The following is a 19,757-nucleotide window of genomic DNA, read 5'->3' as shown; positions in this document are numbered from 1 at the left end:
AGTACACCACGCGAAGGTTAGGGGGTCTGGGTGGCGGAGGAGGGACAGAGGGAGAAGGGAAGGGAGGGATGAAGCGAGGTGGGGAGACAGGGTGGTGTTGGAGGGCCAAGGGGTGAGGAGGGAGGTGGGGTGAGCTTAGGGGGGAAGGAAAGTGTGGGGTCTGGTTCCTCCCCGAAACCCCTCTCTCACCCCACCTCCTCTCATCCCTCCTCCTCCTCCTCCAGCGGCCGTGATGGATGTGAGTTGTAATGGCAGAGCGAGGGAGTAGCGGGGCGCGTCAGGTGTACAGAGGCGGCCACGGGCGAGAGTCATCGATGAACCGGTGTGCCTGCGACCTTATGGATCTATTTTTCCCTAATTTGCCGGCGTCCGTGACATCCCCCGTGTAATTATAGCCGGCTGTTGGTCCTTGATAATGGCGCGGCCGTCGCCTTGGACGGCCACTGCCGGTCGGCCTGGGTCTCTTCCTTACGTGGGCACACACACCTTTTTTTTTTTTTTTTTGTTTGTACACTTACACATGTATAGATCAGAACACACACACACACACACACACACACACACACACACACACACACACACACACACACACACACACACACACACACACACACACGCCCGGTAGCTCAGTGGTTAGAGGGCTGGCTTCACAAGCCAGAGGACCGAGGTTCGATTCCCCGGCCGGGTGGAGATATTTGGGTGTGTCTCCTTTCACGTGCAGCCCCTGTTCACCTAGCAGTGAGTAGGTACGGGATGTAAATCCTTGTTGTCCCGGTGTGTGGTGTGTGCCTGGTCTCAGGCCTATCCGAAGATCGGAAATAATGAGCTCTGAGCTCGTTCCGTAGGGTAACGTCTGGCTGTCTCGTCAGAGACTGCAGCAGATCAAACAGTGAAACATACACACACACACACACACACACACACACACACACACACACACTGCGTAGTGTAGTGGTTAGCACGCTCGACTCACAATCGAGAGGGCCGAGTTCGAGTCCCGGAAAAAGGCGAGGCAAATGGGCAAGCCTCTTAATGTGTGGCCTCTGTTCACCTAGCAGTAAATAGGTACGGAATGTAACTCGAGGGGTTGTGGCCTCGCTTTCCCGGTGTGTGGAGTGTGTGTTGTGGTATCAGTCCTATCCGAAGATCGGTCTATGAGCTCTGAGCCTGCTCCGTAATGGGGAAGGCTGGCTGGGTGACCAGCAGGCGACCGAGGTGAATTACACACACACACACACACACACACACACACACACACACACACACACACACACACACACACACACACACTAGTGATTGCAGCATGGGGCAGTCTCCCTGAGTTGTGTGTTCATACCGACTCTTACCTCACAGGAACAAAGGCATGTATTCACTCAATTATACACCGGCCATGACCCTGCAGACACACATTACACAAAAACTGGACCTACATATGTTTCCAGAGACCATTACTAATAAGAGATACATAGGTGAGACAATGCATTTATAACATTTGTTTATAGACTCGCTACCTCAAGTCGGCTGGCTGGCTAACTGGCTGACTGGCTGGTTGGCGGGATGGCTGGCAAGGTGATCTTTCTGCCTCTCCCGTTACCTCGTACCTGCGTGAAACTGCACACGTGGCGTCAAATAATTGGGTGATTACTGTGTTATCATGGCGTCATGTGAATGATTAATGAAGTCGCCACGGCTGACCACCAGGGAGTTCTCTCCTGTCTTGATCCTGGTGTTTTTTCCCTGACATTTTTTCTCCTCCTGTACCTGCTCCCAATAAATATGTTGCTTAGCATGTGGGAAAATCATCAGTTAGATGTAATTGTCGTGCTGTCAAAGAGGCTGTGATCATTTCCCGCCGGTTGCTGCAAAATGAACATGCGTCGTTTATTTATTTCTGAAGATAAAACTCTCCTTACCGGCTGGAAGGTTCTTGGTTACTGTATTTTGGAGACAAGGTTAGGAGTTACAAAACCGGACTCAGATTGATGAGGCCAATGACATCTTGCGTCCCTGAAGTCTCCCTCAGCTCATACTTCCATATCATAACTATAACGCACATCCCTTCCCCGCAAACCTGGGGTCCTGTGGCCATCCCTTCCCTCCCTCTATAGCACCCTTTCCATCTCGTCCTCACCCACCGTGCCATAACACCTCTTCATCTTCACCTTCCCCCATTTCTAGCCACCCATCTCCACTACCGTCACCTGCCACCTGCTTCCTCATCCGCCCCTCTCCTCCTTCTCCAACCCTCCTCTCAATTGGCCCTCCCAAAAAAGAAAAAAAAGCAAAGCGAAGAAGCAGGAGTGAGTATAGACACCACCAATGCCACCACCTTTTTCTGCCTTCACGTTATCTGATGAGCATTTCTTTTCTGCTGACTTTCCTCTCGAAGATCCATATCGTAGTTTTATCTTACCTGTCTGACTGATGACCCCCTTCTCACCTGACTAAGAAGAGCGGTGAGAGGTCAGGGTCTGTGCATGTGAAAGTACTTTTTAAATTACTGCAGTATGTGTGAACGCGTACTTGTGTGTAACGGAGAGGGAGGAATCAAGTGTACCAGCGTGGATGTGGGTGACTGTGGGTGTGGATTGTTGGGTAGATGGACTGGTGGTTAGGAAAGCGGGCGTAGTTGAAGTTTCCTTAATATTTTCTACTTTGGAATTAACTACTTGAGTTATTTCTAATTTCTGTTTATTTTTCTTTTCTTTTTACTTATTTACTTACTTACCTTCTTACTTTACGCATATCCATTCATTTGATATCTACATTTTTTATCCATCCATCATTTCATCCTTTTCTTTCAACTTACCCATTGATTAATTCATACATGCATATTTTCCTCCTCCAACATGATAACACACACACACACACACACACACACACACACACACACACACACACACACACATCATAAAAGATCGTGAGTGAGAGTCTTTAGTGGCGTATTCGTGGGTGTTTAGGAGTGAATAAAATAGGATAAAGAGACTTGCTTAACTAGGAACTAATCGACACTAGAATGGAGAAGAAAACGGAGCGGAAGTGAGGCTTATTTTGCTAAGGGGACGGAGGGAGAGTCATGGGAGAGGGATGGAGGGAGCAGGGGAGAAGAGAGTGGGTGAGAAGAGAGAGGAAAGAGAGGAAGAGGGATTTAAAGAGGGAGTGTAGCTTAGGCCTAGGAATATCGGAGGCTCACCCCTAGCTATTAAGGGTATTTTCGGTAGGACTCCGGCGCCTCTCTCAAATTAGGGTGACACGCAAGCGTTTGTTCTGCTAATGATTGCCAGGTGATAGGAAGAGATAAGGTGAGTGTTTGGAGCACGAGGACAAGATATGGAGAATTGGAGGCTCAGGGTATAATGAAGGGAGAAAGAGGAGTAAATGAGAGAGGAGAAAGATAATATTCGTATTGGAGGAAGGAAGTATCAAGAAAAAAAATAGTGATAAGGAAAGGAAAAAATTATACAGGGGATAGTAAAAGAAAATAGGAAATTGAAACAGGAAGAGTAAAAGGAGGGAGAGAGAAACTAACGGTTAAAAATGTGAAATAGGAATGTCGCAAATTTCATGTGTTTTGCTTTGTGAAATCTTGGAAAAACAGGGGATGGGTCTTGTTTTCCCAGCGAATATTTTGAGAAACTGCCTTATGGAGCTTGGATTTGCTACATGGTTAGTGGGTTATGTACGATAAAGCCACACATTATTCTCACATAGTACCGTTGGTCGAATATCATAACAAATCTAATACTTTAACGTTTTGTCTTAAAAGTATTGCATGCTGGTAAAGGTTCTATTGTGCATTCAGGCATGGGAAAGATAAGACATACTTTTCTTATGGGCAAACTGAAAGGAAAAAATAAAGAAAAGGAATGAATGAATGAAATAGTAATACTTCATTTGAAAATCTTAAAACAAAAATAGATAGGTTCTGCTTACCATTGTAGTAATATTTAAACAATAACAGCGTTTACTCATAGAATGATAATATTCGGACGTAAAAGAAACCAACAAAAAAAAAAAATAATAATCACAACATCTGTTCACCTAAGTCATTGATGTATTCACTGGCACCCGCTTACTAGATGCATGTTAAGTCTCCATTATCGTTCGTATGTGTGTCAGAGAGAGAGAGAGAGAGAGAGAGAGAGAGAGAGAGAGAGAGAGAGAGAGAGAGAGATAAAGTGTGTGTTTTCCTCCACTATTACCTTTAGAAATGAAACACAAACAGACAAAGACTGAAACAAAGATAATTGCATCGAATATTTATCATTAATCTCACAGCAACCACTTAGAACAGTTATAGTAATGGAAAAGGTTAAGTCTACAGCTGTTCTTTACGTTAATCTTTATTTATTTATTTATCTTTTTTTTTTGTTTGTTTGTTTGAGTCAAGTACAAGAAGTGACCATTTTTTCCCATCAGCAGCGTCCACGAGACAGTTCCTGTGTTCACTAATGTACAGGAAGAGAGGTTCTTCTAGGGGCTCTGAGCTGTTGACGAGTTAATGTACAAATCTGGTGTATATTCTGACCGCCTCTTGGGGCTCTGGGCCGCGTCAGGAGCCCCGTGCCTCGGAGGTTTTATGGAGCAGAGATTTAGGTCAATGGCAACGATACATTTTGTGAGCTAGACCTTTTTTTTCCATGATGCGGAAGCGAGATGTAACTAAAAACACAGGAAGCTGAGATACATTACTTAGCATTTAGTACGTTAACCGTGAGTAGTCTTAACAATATATGATTGGCTTCTTTTTATTATTATTAGTCATTTTGCTTAAGCCATCATGAATAAAATTGTAGCGATTTTTTTCTTATTATGGTTGCTAGATAAAATCAAATCAATGTGTAAAGCTTTCAGGAAAAAAAATTGCCGGACAATATTCCTTTCCACTTATTGTGTGAGCTAAACGAACAGTATTACGCTTTAAATAAATATAAAAAAAAAACAAGGAAAATAAAAATACCAGATCGATATTAGTGTTGTATAGGAAACCATTATATACACTCACTTCAAATTCATACTTTTCCTAAGAACCACAACCATTCAACTCTCTTCCTCTATGACCATCTTGATTTTTTACTTATTTTCTCATCTCTTTCAAACCTGCATTCCTCTGTGACTCCACCATGCCCCCTTTTTTCTTTCTCTCATCCCTTCTGTTTACTGGGTTTACAGCTCAGACAATTGGGAGAGAGAAAGTCACAGAGCCACGTGTCCTCCTTCATGTTACAACCTTCCCAAACCTCCCCAGCCTCCCTTCCACACCCCTTCCCTTCCTTTGGTTTCACACAATCTCCTCCTTTCCTCTTCTTCCCATAAAGTTTCCCTCATCCTGACCTTACATTTTTTATATACATATTTTCCTTACTTTCTCTCATTGTTCTTCATTGTTTCTCGTTCACCCTGTCTCTACTTACCATTTTAGCTTGCCGAGAGAGAGAGAGAGAGAGAGAGAGAGAGAGAGAGAGAGAGAGAGAGAGAGAGAGAGAGAGGAAAATAATGGAGAACAGACGCATCATAATATGTGAGCGAATAAGTGTTAAAAAATGAGAATGAGAAAGGGGAAATAATAATGTAAGGTTAGTAGAGCTTCTTCCACTTATAAAAATAGGATATATATTTCAAGTAGTAAAAGATGAGAACATGGACATTGTTTTTTTTTTTTTCTTTTATTTACGAATTAAAAAAAATGGTAATAGATAAATAAACCATATAGAGATATACAGGTGGGCAATAAGGAAATTTATTGATAGTACATTTTTTTTTTTATCTATGTACATTAATCCTTTTGATTATAATGAGGGCAGTCAAATATAAGGTCCAGAACACATGCAACCTGTAAGACACTTTGAATATAAGGAAATAAAGAAAATCTAATATTTACTTGTATTTTATTTTTTTTTGCAGGTGAGTGTTGGTGTAGATTGTGATATTCGTGGCTCCATTCGGTGAGTACATAGTGTTTCGTTTTGTTTTCCCTTATTGAAGTAAACCAGAACGATTGATTTCCATCGACAAGGAGAATGAGAGGTATGGATATTTTTCTTCATAGCACCGGTAGTAGTAGTAGTAGTAGTAGTAGTAGTAGTAGTAGTAGTAGTAGTAGTAGTAGTAGTAGTAGTAGTAGTAGTAGTAGTAGTAGTAGTAGTAGTAGTAGTAGTAGTAGTAGTAGTAGTAGTAGTAGTAGTAGTAGTTTGGAGTTGTTGTTTTGCTAAGCTTGTAACAAGTATTGATAAAAATAATGAGTGTACTTATTATTGATGGAAATGAATAGTTTATTATATATATATATATATATATATATATATATATATATATATATATATATATATATATATATATATATATATATATATATATATATATATATATATATATATATATATATATATATATATATATATATATATATAAAACATCGTTGCTACTATTTCTTTAAATGTTCAAGATGAAGATGGTGATGGTGATGATAATGATAGTAATAATGATACTATTGCTATCTTTACTATTATTACCTCACTGCTACTACTACTACTACTACTACTACTACTACTACTACTACTACTACTACTACTACTACTACTACTACTACTACTACTACTGTTTTTATTAATAGTAATTATAATAACAGTAATAATAATAATAATAATAATAATAATAATAATAATAATAATAATAATAATAATAATAATAATAATAATAATAATAATAATAATAATAATAATAATAATAATAGTAATAATAATAATGATAACTATTATTATTATTATTATATTATTATTATTATTATTATTATTATTATTATTATTATTATATTGTTATCATGTATTATTATTAGTAGTAGTATTGGTATTAATATTTTCATTATTATTATTATATATCTTTATAATAATTATTATTGTCATCATCAACAGCATTGATACTTGTCTTGAGTTCAAGAGTCTTTTATTTAATACAACAAATCACTCTCAGGATTCAGTGATCGATCGTGATTATTTAGCTGGTATTTATTCATTTATTTTTATTTGTTTATTTGTTGCATGTTTTAAGTGATTTGTTAGCTTGATTTCTTTTTATGTAAGTGTTTGTGCTTTGCAGGCAAATGTTGACTTTTCAAACAATTTCAATTTACCAAAAAAAAAAAAAAAAGAAATATATATATATATATATATATATATATATATATATATATATATATATATATATATATATATATATATATATATATATATATATATATATATATATATATATATATATATATATATATATATATATATATATATATATATATATATATATATATATATATATATATATATATATATATATATATATATATATATATATATATATATATATATATATATATATATATATATATATATATATATATATATATATATATATATATATATATATATATATATATATATATATATATATATATATATATATATATATATATATATATATATATATATATATATATATATATATATATATATATCGATAGATAGATCACATTGTAGTATATATTCATGTATGTAAAGGGGCGTTGTTTTACGCAATATAACCCTTCAGTAGGCACGATGACCTTGCATCGTATTTCATTAGCCTATTTCATAAATATTTATATTTTTGCCCAACCAGCACTGCATACAAAACATGTAATTAAATTATTAGTTTCTTTCCATTTTTCTTCCCATTGAGTTGTGCTAATTTTTTTAATACAAAAAAAAAAGGAAATGCGTAAGGTTTTGAATAATTATGCCTGATACAGTAACTAGTGTAGTACTTGAAATGCAGTGGAGATTCGGCGGCCGGACCATTAATAGTCCAGCGTCATGGTAAGGGAACTTCGATTCTTACTTCTAATTAACCACTGCATGAATTTATGTGTTCTGAATGTCTGTAGTTATTCCCTGCGTGTTAGTATAGAATACAGGGAAGCAAAACATGCACACACACACACACACACACACACACACACACACACACACACACACACACACACACACACACACACACACACACACACACACACACACACACACACACACACACACACACACACACACACACACACAGTCCTCAATTAGCCGACGCGTTAATATTAAGTGCCAGTCTATGGATGATTTACTGGCCAGGTGTGTGTCCGGCCTGTCTTGGCCTTAATTGCCACGACCAGTGTTTACTTTCGCCTGTGGATCTCAGGTCCGCTTCTCGTGGGCGGCGGAGTGAGCGAGGGAGAGCAACTGCATTATTTACATGATGTTTACCTTTGCTGACTTACCGATGGCTGCTTATTCCTCGCCGCGGTTACTGCATTTCTGTATTTTTTTTTTTCATTCTTAGATTACTAACTAGTAGTTTTTTTTTATTATTAGTTCATTAAGTGATCGTAAATCTCTTTAATACCAGTCTATTGACATTCCTATTTTTATCAGTTCACGTCACAGATCCGACGAGAGGATAGCGAGACATATTTCTTAAATCTCTTTCCGTAACCATGTTTGCATCATAAACATTCAGACAGACCTGTGAATGCCGCCACGCACGCCACCATGCAGTACTCTTACCTTTACGTCCCTATCTCTTCGCTAACGTGTGCAAATTACGCTTTAACCATTGAAGGCTTTGTAATAGGCGCAGCATAATAGTTCTGATTTGTTCTGCTGCCTCTCCCGCTCTCTTTTCCCTCCGATAGATTTACGATATTACCAGAGCTGTTAAAAAGTTTTCGTTGCGCCACCGCCAAAGCCGCGTAACTCGCAGGTAATCACTTGTAATTGAGACAATGGAGACTCAGCCTGTGAAATAGGTGTCTGAATAATAATAAAGTCGCGGCAGTCGCTCTTTTTTAATTGTTTTATTTTACATTCCTTACCGTTACTTCTGCCAGACTATTTTTTATTGTCTTGTGTCCGGAGTTATTCGTGCCGTTACGGAGTCACTCATCTTAGTCACCAGTCTTGTTGATGAGTTACTCATTTCACCCTCATCCATACTAACATAGCTCCTCAAGTCAATTACACCGCTCAGTGACACACACACACACACACACACACACACACACACACACACACACACACACACACACACACACACACACACACACACACACACACACACACTAAAGCCTTGCATATTAATGTGTATAGTCTAAACCACGCAGTGCACCTCACTTTCTCATGGGAAGTATGTGCACTTTGACGTTAGAACACAGACGAGTACTTGATAGAGACATATATTGAAAATGTCATTTAGGATATATTTCAGTTGCCTGATATTTCTTAGATATCCTTGTATATGCATGTTTGTTTCATTCCTCGATTTTTTTTTTTTTTTTTTTTATTCCTAAGTGCGACATATATTCCTTTTTTTTTTATTACTCACTGATACTTTCATTGTTCACTGTGATGGATATTTTCTTGTGAAGTATTGCAGTGTTGATTTATCCTGTGTACTAGGTCTGGTGGCTCCTTCGTTTCTTCATGTAGATGTTAAGGGAAGTGACCTATTGATTCCCCTTCTCGGTGTTTGTTATTGTCCCACATTGATGTAGAAAACAGGAGCACCATTGCTCTGCTGCCACTCACCTCTTTGGAAGCCTGAGATGGGCGACAAATATGTTTACACGCCATTATTGAGTCCAAGGTAGTTGTGCAAGATTTAGCGGTCTGGTGGAGTGATTAATACCTTAGGTGGGCTGCGGCCGCCGCTGAAAAATGAACATTACACAAACTATCGTCACAAGGGATTATTTACTTCCTCAAATTATATGTATTCTATTTCATAAATTATACCTCGGCTTCTTTGTGATATGCTTGTAGATGGGACTTTATTTCTGATGTCCATACTGTCAAACCCAAAGTTATCAGGCGAAACTTCGAGAACGATGGAGTGCTAACGTCATAAAAATGACAGATTTTCATTCTATGCTTGACTGCCGAGACATCGAGAAGACGAAATGCTAAGAAAACTGCATGAGAGTTATTATTTACAAATGCTGTGAAGTTATGTTTGGATGGTGAAGCCTCGGCAAGTGTCTGGCCGGAGCTGTGGAGCGTGTGAGGTGTCGGGGAGAGGGAGGGGAAGGGCAGGACAGGACCAGCGGGGCGGGGACTGCGCTCACACTCACCCTCACCCTCCTAAATCCCCACACGCTTTCCCTGCTGAAAACTACCTCCTGTAGATGACAGACACGAGGCTGTTTCCTAGTAAGTGACGCCTTGTTGATTGGAATGATCTTAACCGATATATATATTTGATTCCTTATACGGTTGTAATTAAAGTATATTTATGGCAATTTCTGCCATCATCATAATGAACTTGTCACCATTCTATGGGTGTAAGTGTCGCTGTGCACAGTGCACATGTAGGTAAGACGGCGTGGGCGGTCCGGTGTGCACGTTGCAGGCCGAGTGCTACTCCCAGGCGCCGGGCTCAACTTAGGAGCGCGCCGATTGGCTGGCGGTTCGTCACGTGACCCTACCTGGCTCGGGCCGCTCGGCCACACGAGCCAACACAATAAACGTTTAACAGGACCCGCAACTTGGTCATTGCTAGCAACACGTCAGGGCAATGTGTGTGGCACAGCACTGGGGGCGGTGGTGACGGAAGTGACTCAGGACAAGCATTGGCCACGCCGACTCCTGTCATCCCTCTTGAGGTTCTCAACCCCGCCACTCCACTGTTTACACCCAGTCGCGGCGCCGACGAGGCAACATCAGTAGGGACCTCTTCGCTCTGTCGCCAGTGGTGCCACACTTTTCCTCTGGCACCCGTGCAAGCCCCCAACGCTGGGTCACAAGTCCTGGAGTCCTACGCGACTCCCCACGTTAAGGTAGGACACCCATTCGTTGTGCGGCTGTCATATTTATGTCTTCTGTGGTTTCGCATTAGCGCCCAGCTGCCGACCGCCGCTCGCTTCGATAACCCTGTACAATAATCTATCTCAGCGGACAGTGTGAGCGACACCTTAGCAATAAGGTATCCATAGGTCGCGTGAACAAGACCGTAGTGTAGGTGAGCTTGGTGGTACATATCATGTTTACCTCATTAGTGGCCGCCGCGTTAATGACCCCTAGATTATGAGTGTGGGGCACGGAGGGCGGGCGAGCTCGCGGGGCGGCTTGGTGGGGTGGGTGGGAGCCTAGTCCCTCCACGGCCACCTCCTCCCTGGCCTCTCCAGCTCTAGTACACGATCGGCCTATAAGCCTCCCTGACAGCCGACCGTTGCCGCGGTGGACATGTGGCCCCGAAGCTCCCCGACCACTCACGTCCTTTACTCCCTTACCCTCACCCCATGATGGCGCCTGTTCTCTCCCTCTGTCCAGATGTTTCAGGCAAACATATATTCCATAGGCCCCCTCCTTGCTTGCTTAACGCATCATTGCATCATCATTCACGTATTAAATTTGACTCGACAACGACCTTTCTTCTCTGGACGTTACTACATGAAGTAAAGTCTGTCCTCTCGCTGAAACCCTCGGAAAATTTAGGTGGTGACCAAGTAGCGTCGAGTGCTCACAGTAGTGTGTCGTCTGTTTTGTGATCCAGCTTTTGTTCCTGTCAATATTGAGGCCATTTCTGGTGGCTCATGCGGGATATCGGACAGTCGCCGAGAGGCCATAAAGTGCCCCGTCTGTCGCTGTAGATACACTGTGCTCAGAGTCGTCTGAATAATTTCTACAGAGGATGAAGGATGAATTAGTGTATGATGCATAACTTGGATCAAGGAGATCAGCAAAGGAGGTTTCAGTGTATTATTTATGACATGATCTAAATCGCTCAAATACCTTCTTAATAATGTGAATGGCGCGCCTCTCATAATTTCACCGAGGCTCTGCAGCAATAAAATACAAGCCGAGTGCTTTAACCTTATTGCCGGCTAATTATCCCGGCTTGATCGGAGCATCATTAATGTAATTATTTAAACCTATGACATTCTCACGGCATTAATATTTGCACCATGTCAAAATTATTCAAGCATTTGTGAACTATTTTTTTCTTCCTTGCTATAAAGTTTATTAGCTATTAAAATATGAGTCAGCAATAATCTGAGGTATGCTAAAAAAAGATACTGGTCATCATTAATGTTATATGATGATGCTGGTAATAACAATGATAATGAAAATAATAATAATAATAATAATAATAATAATAATAATAATAATAAAACTACAACAACATGATAGCGACAATGTACTCATATGTATGTCAAAACCTCAGCAATCGCAGGAAGTTATCGTCACTTAGTGTAAGTATATGAATATTTCAACAAAGAAAGGGATATCAAATATTAAACAACATTCCCTCCGGACTCACACACCAGAAGGCGCGCGGCCACTAACATAATGTTGAGCTGCAAAAGTCAAATAAATAAATAAATAGTAAAAAAGGCTCATCTACACTATATTGAATTGAGTATCAAATGTTTATGTAGACCGTAAAGTGGAATGTTAACAACGCTCACTGACACACACATACACACACACACACACACACACACACACACACACACACACACACACACACACACACACAGTCTACATCAGGTGAATGTTGCGTAATGTTAGTAGCGGATTAGTGAAAGTTTACATCGGTAATTGAAGTATTCGTGAAGCGTAAAACTCGCGGTGCAGTCACGTCTTGTCCTTCACTCATACGTTAGCACGGCACACATCAGCACGGGTATAGTATTCTTCCATGTTCCTTTCGTATTTGGAAGTTATCATAAAATCAGCGATAAATTGTAGAAATAACTTGCTGGACGTATTTTCCGACTAAAGAAATATAAATGTGCCTCTAAAAGTTCCTGAATAATTGCCAAAGTTGCATTATTACCTGTTGGTGTTGTGCCTTTTCCGTGAGTGTTCTGTGCCAAGACTTTTTCTGGCAGTGTCTGGACGTGTGAGGCTGCCAGTACGGTCTCATGCAGATCACGCTTGTGTTTGCTCGTCTCTTGAATCATGGTCATTCTCTCCCCCTAAGACCTTTTGCTCCCACTCACACTTCTCTCACACCTCCCTCACTAACTGCATGTAATATTAAGTTCTTTGGACAACTAAATCAGGAAGTATGATCACGGGAAATACTAACCAGACAAGTGTAAGCAAATTTTGAGTGATAACCTTCAGACATGGCAGCAATTTTGAGTTCCACGGCCACTGTTCCTAACGTCTTTGCCTTCCATGGTGTTACTTATTATAAACAGGACTCAATGCTTGCTGGGGAGTGTCTTCAGGCAGTAGACAGCAGTTGAGGCTGAGGTGTGGATGTGAAGGTGGTGCCTCTGTGACCAGCAGCGGCACTCGCCCCCGCCCGCCACTCACGCCGCTGGGAAAACATTCTTATCCCAACCAAGGACGCAACACTCTAGTCTGATGAATGGAGTCCTGCGTTGTATTCCTCACGGGCCTTTTTTTCACGTAGCGCCTTCAACGTCCGTATCACATCACTTGAGAAAAAATAATGTATTGTGTCAGTGATTTCTTTCTCAGATATACACACGTTCACAGCCTATAATTCCTTTTACACTATCATTTTTTTCCGTGAGTTGTCAGTGAATCTTTTTAGTGTTATAGACAACAAAGAGAGAGAAAAAAAAACTAGAAACGGACGCTTTGCACAGTGATTTCAGTGAGAGTACTACTACATGGATGCAAGTGATACATTAATACCTTCGGAAACAAACTCCTGAAACGGTAACTTCGCCAGGAAAGGAGACGACGGAGTGCTAGAGACTCAGGAACCAGGTGGCTCTAGACTGTCCTTAGCTTGGAGGCGGTCTTATCTCAGCGAGGTCGAGGCTCCATTAAAGTAACGACATTAACTAAATTCAGTGTAATATGGAGCCACTGTACCTACCGAGGGACGCGTATCTCCCGGCGGAGGAGTGGAGAGAGAGAGAAGGAGGAGACGAGGAATGGGAAACGAAGGAAACAGGAAGGATGGTGAGTGAGAATTTCCCTCCAGTACTAACTCATGGATTACAAGAGAGAGAGAGAGAGAGAGAGAGAGAGAGAGAGAGAGAGAGAGAGAGAGAGAGAGAGAGAGAGAGAGAGAGAGAGAGAGAGAGAGAGAGAGAGAGAGAGAGAGAGAGAGAGAGAGAGAGAGAGAGAGAGAGAGAGAGAGATAGGGAAGGAGTGAAGGGATGGAAGGGGGAAGACACAGGCAAACAGAGATATAGAATGACGAGAAAAATAGCCAGACAGTTGAAGACATAGACAAAAACAAAAACAGATATAAAGTGAGAGAGAGAGAGAGAGAGAGAGAGAGAGAGAGAGAGAGAGAGAGAGAGAGAGCTTAGACCAGCTTGACCCTCCAATTGCTAGAATCCGGAGGCCGACTCCAGTTCCGACTAAATTTATTCCTGTCCTCTCTGAAATTGTTCATTTATTGGAGAGTGTATAGGAGGGAAGAGGAAGAGGAGGAGGAGGAGGAGGAGGAGGAGGAGGAGGAGGAGGAGGAGGAGGAGGAGGAGGAGGAGGAGGAGAAGAAGAGAATCGGCAGGATGAAAATAGAGGCGATCAATAATGGAGAAAAGAAAATAGGAAGACGAGAAGTGTTTGGTTGTCGTTGTTCTTAGATGTAATGTGAAGACTGTGTGTGTGTGTGTGTGTGTGTGTGTGTGTTTTAGGTTGACGCTAGGTTTTATTTTGCTAATTGTCTTGTCTTGTTTAGTAATAAGGTCAATATAATTTTTCTCCTTCATTTATCATACAAGCATTTGATTTTTAAAAATTGTTGAATGGAGAAATGAGCTGAATGTTCCTCATAGCATTATCGCTTATCGCTTTACTCACTATATGACTGTTATGATCCATGTTGTTCACTTATTTATATGTTTTATGTATTTATGATTTTAGTTTTTTCTATTTTCCTCTCATAATCTAAAACAATACCGAGATAATCAGTTTACACAGAGCATTATGCTACAATGAAAGACTATGATTTATTAATACCACTCACTAATGGGAGATTTCAATACTGAATTTCTTCTTCTGATAACTTGTAGCATATCGTAAAAATAAATTTGTTGCTAACAAATTTCAGTCTTATTTGGATATCAGATCGTGAAAATAATGATGTATAATATCAAATCGTGAAAGGAATGGAGGATAACAAGGGAGTATTCTTTCATCTCTCATCCTCCCCGTTTATCAGCACCACTCCCACGATACCACATGTTAGTGAATCAGTCGAGGAGGAAACCAAACTCGCCGCAACAGTTTGGGTGTAGAAGGTGTGGCCTGAGGATGTAGAAGGTGTGTAAACTGTGGGTGTAGCGGCGTAGCGGTGACAGGGAAGGAGGGAGGGAAGGTGTAGGCGCTATGGCCATGTACACCAAGGACGCCCGACTCCTCCCTACGCCCTCCTCCTCCTCCTTCTCTTCCTCTCCCTCCTCCTCTTCCTTCACCGGCTCGTTCCTCTTCCCTCCAACTTATTGCTCGGAGAACGAAGGATCCTCAGGACTCGGCGAGCTTCCCTTGGCCATGATTGTTTACATTACCTTTTGTCTCTGTTCAAAGTGTGGGTTCCGAGCAATAACTTGTGTGTGTGTTTGTGTGTGTGGCTGGGTGGGTTTGTGTGTGTTGATGCAGGGTGGATGGATAGGTATCTTAGTGGATGTGTGTTTGTATGTGAATGAAAAGGAGGAAGAGTGGATATGTTATTTCAGTGGATGGATGGATGGGTGGATTGGTACCTTGCTGTCTGGGTGGTGTATATGGATGGATGTTTTCGCATTATATCTTTGTGCAATTAAAATAGGTGTTATGTTTACGCCACGATTAAAATAAGTGTGTGTAAATAATGTCGTAGAATCTGCCTCTGCTCTCGTGTCAGGACCAATAATTCAATAAATGTGTGTATATATTGTTTTATTGATATGCGACGATATATTTTGTTGTCTCTGCTAAAGGTATGTTTGACAAAAATTATATTTATTATTATCGGTATTGATTTATATGGAGGGGAATATTTTCAGTATTGACTCGGATAGACGATAATTATATTTTCAAGTCGAGTTAAGGTATAATGGGCGTGGCAGAACACCATTAAAAATATCGAAATTTATGTCTGAAAAAAAATTTCCGTAGTCGTCTTTTATGCAAAACCGCGTCTCCATGAAAGTTTTAGAGTGTGTTTTTAGCGAGCATCGTCCATCATACCAACTTGGGCACACTGAGCACTTTCGAGGAGCAAAAATTCTTAAAAGAAAAATCCCATCATGAAAACATCCCTCGAGAATATGCATTCAGTACCCGAATTCCCATATAAACACACCGTTACTATTACCTAAGAAATATACCCTGACTTACTGCTCTTTGTCTTTTGCCAGTAACTTGACTTTGTCTTTGAGAATACTCTGTTAGTTTGTCCCTCCTCTCTGTCATTACTTTTGAAGGGATGGACAGCTGTATATCTCTCAGGAATCTACAACGACGACCACGACCCGGGAGAACACTACCCGTACGACCTACACGACCCACGCACACACATTTATCTTGTCTGCTGAGGGAAACAAACCTTAAATGTGCCTCTTTCACGAAGGACATCGCCACCTGAAGCCCCTCTTCCTCCTGCTGTATTAAAATGAGTGCGCCGAGTGCCTCTCTGAACCCTGACCCATTACCAGACAAGCCGAGGCCCTGCTGGTGCTGCTATCGAGAACCAATACCCCCAGCAGGAGGGCAAGGGTGTGGTTCTTATATTGTAGCCGCGGGAAAGAGTTAGAGCAATAATGTGAACACTTTTGTGTGTGTGTGTGTGTGTGTGTGTGTGTGTGTGTGTGTGTGTGTGTGTGTGTGTGTGTCACTCCCCTTCTTCCACCCCTACCTACACGTACAGAGATTTACGTCGTCTAGCCTCCCCTCTTGTATCCCTTCCCCTCTTCTGCTCCCCTTCTTTTCCCCTCAACCTCCTGCTCTTCTTCCTCTTTGTTTCTCCCTCCCTTTCTGTCACAAAAGGGAGCCGATCGAAGCAGCTTGGGTAAAAGGCCTGTTAGGATTCTGATGAGCCACTGGGCGGGCTCTTGTATGGAGGGTCAGCCGCGCACAGACGCCATATTGCAAAACTCCTCACCAGTGCATCAAGTTATTAATATGTCTTGCAACGTTCTAATAGTAAACTTCTCGTGTGTATAATTTGCAGTCACTGGCGAGTACAGTGTGTGGAAACTACAGATTAAAAGATGCATGTTAGGACAAAGGTGTCAATAATTCATCGAGTGTTTTTAAAATAGTTTTATTATCATGTTGCTTGAGTCATTGCTAGACTCGAGAGGTTATGTATCATTTCTTGTAATATGAGTATGAACAGTGCATTTTTTCTCACCGGATGAAGAACAAGATGCCTGAAAAGTTTCGGCTTTTGATAAAGTTGACCATGTGATAAACATTTGGTTACAAGAGAAGTTATGAATCATACTCAGCAGTTTAGTGCTTCTAAATACATTATTTATTATTTGTTGAAGCATCGACCTATTCTAAAATATTTTGTGCTTTGAAACAGATCACAACAAATATTCATGCATAACTAGCTTACATTCTAAAGTAATTATTTATATTTGTATGTTCGTTCTGCCTCACACTCCATCACTAGTGACTTGCTGGACTGGAAAAAAAAAGCTCCAATGACTTTAACATGGCGACACGTATCTGGTCTTTGCTTAGTTATCGATACCACATGCCAGACAAGTGGCGGCGCCGTTACTCAGAGTCAGTCAAGCTGAAGGGCGGCCCGAGGAAACGTAGCAGAGGAGTGGCAGTGATGTGTGGTGGCGGAGGGACGTGATGGACGCAGAGAGGCCTTCGTCGTTACTGTCAAAACTGAAGTTGAGTTGGTTTCATTATTTAAACAAGGGTTGCAATGGGATCGGATGCAGATAACGAGTAACCTTGGGAGAAGCTGCGGCTTTCATTATACCGTACTTATGATTCGGATTCTAAATGTTTTGTTTTTATAATAATTTGATTAAAATGCTTCTCCAGAAGAAAGTAAAATGATAATATGTTATAATTACCTACGATTCTGCAGAACGATGTTGTGAAATATAAAGGAAAATATGTTCGAAACCCGCCGTGAGAAGCTTACGAACATCCAAATTGTGAATGACAGGAAGCTAATTGGCTATGTGTCCCCCGGGCGTCGGTGTCAGGTGCTGGGGGAGGCGAGATGAGAGCAGCTAGCGAGAGGATAACGAGAAGAGAACCAGGCGACGTGACAGACTTTAACAGGGTTATAAGAAATAACGACCCTGAAATTACTGCGCTAATGAAAGAAAATCTCACTGTTCAAAAATGCCGCTATGCGAAATTGGAATCGTAAATTGAGTTCATGAGAAAAGAGTGTACAGATGTTTAATGTAGAAATAAAAATCTCATTATTATGTAATTGTTATTCATCATGCTCCCATCATTGGCAAATCATAGTGGTCACGAAGGGAGCAAGAGTGACTTTGGAGAGGCAGGGTGTCCGGTGAAGTGGAAGCGAGGTGATGTGCGGGCGGTGGAGAGGAGCACTGACGGACGGGTGGTTCAGGCTCCCGATAAGTAGCTGAAGCTATACCTGGCGGCCTTGAGAGGTGCTCATGTTGAAGGGAGAGGGAGTAACAAGCCAGAGACGAATGGCAAAGGACAGCACCCAGTCCGTGTTAAGGAAGTGGCGTCGTGCAGACTTGCTAGGAAGCTGAGGCTAGAAGAATTTATTTGCCAGCTGATCAATTATCTCGCTGTTCTTACTGTTTGTTTAACTAGACAAATGTGTTTTTAATTTCTGCTTAGCGATAATTTTGCAGACGTTATTCAAATTGATTTTTTTATTATTTTATCAGTTTTCCCTAGAGAAATATGTTACTTCACTTTTTGAATGTTAGTTCTTAGAGACTATATATTATTGAGCGCGGATTGGTAATTTTTTAATAGAGTATAATGATAAGTACGTTATTTTACAAGGAACACATGTTTCTCACACTTCCCCTGTGTCTTTGCTGCTTCAGGAGGATGGCAGTCTCAAAATTCACCAATAAATCAAGTGGTCTCGTAATCCTGAACGGAGTAAATCAGGGACTTGCATCTGTATAGTGAAGACATTCCCCCCGCCTTGTATACCCAAGGTAGTTTAATTAATACACATTTTGGGAGTCATCAAGGGGTGAGTTATGGATGCCTCCCGTAAGGCCGCGCCCCTCGCCTCACACCGGGGGAAAGGGCGGCCACGACCAGGTATTCTCTTAAGCCAATGATTAATCTACTTATCCTTGTAGTCATTCATAACGCTCCGATTACCATCCTTGTGATTTATCCGATATACTCATACAGGGATTTAAGCACGGTGAATAAGGAGATGCACGGTGTGATGAACGACCTCATATACTCATTATGAAGAAGCTCTTGCACTCGTGATAAATATGGCGGTGTGGCTCTTCGTGAATACACTGATACACCGTAATTACTAAGGTTATGGACCCCCGCTGGAGAGGTTTCTATACCCAGTGATGGATACTTCGAAGTAATCTATGACGATAATTTACCTATCAATGCAGACGTACGCGTGCACACCTTGAAACACACACACACACACACACACACACACACACACACACACACACACACACACACACACACACACACACACACACACACACACACACACACACACACACACACACACACACACAGATATATCTCCGCTGAAAAATCTCTCGCGCCTCCGATGAATAAGATCACATACCTGTAATGAATAATCTA

The 19,757-nt window shown here is 41.2% G+C and overlaps 1 protein-coding gene across 17 annotated transcripts in view; it reads left to right on the top strand.

Moving 5' to 3' along the window:
* LOC123499346 (homeotic protein ultrabithorax-like) overlaps positions 1-19,757 on the top strand; it is an 817,282-nt gene that overhangs the window by 586,056 nt on the left and 211,469 nt on the right. Inside the window, exon 1 of one of the 17 annotated variants that reach the window (XM_045247245.1) lies at positions 10,731-10,846. The exons of the other annotated variants lie outside the window; for them this stretch is intronic. The gene's annotated coding sequence lies outside the window, so the exon portion shown is untranslated. Of the gene's footprint in view, positions 1-10,730; positions 10,847-19,757 lie in introns of those variants that run through there. 17 annotated transcript variants of the gene reach the window in all.

Source organism: Portunus trituberculatus, chromosome 49, assembly GCF_017591435.1.
Source record: "Portunus trituberculatus isolate SZX2019 chromosome 49, ASM1759143v1, whole genome shotgun sequence".
NCBI lineage: Eukaryota > Metazoa > Arthropoda > Malacostraca > Decapoda > Portunidae > Portunus > Portunus trituberculatus.
Note: the sequence above shows the minus strand (reverse complement) of the source record. Positions and strands in the feature narration are given on the sequence as shown.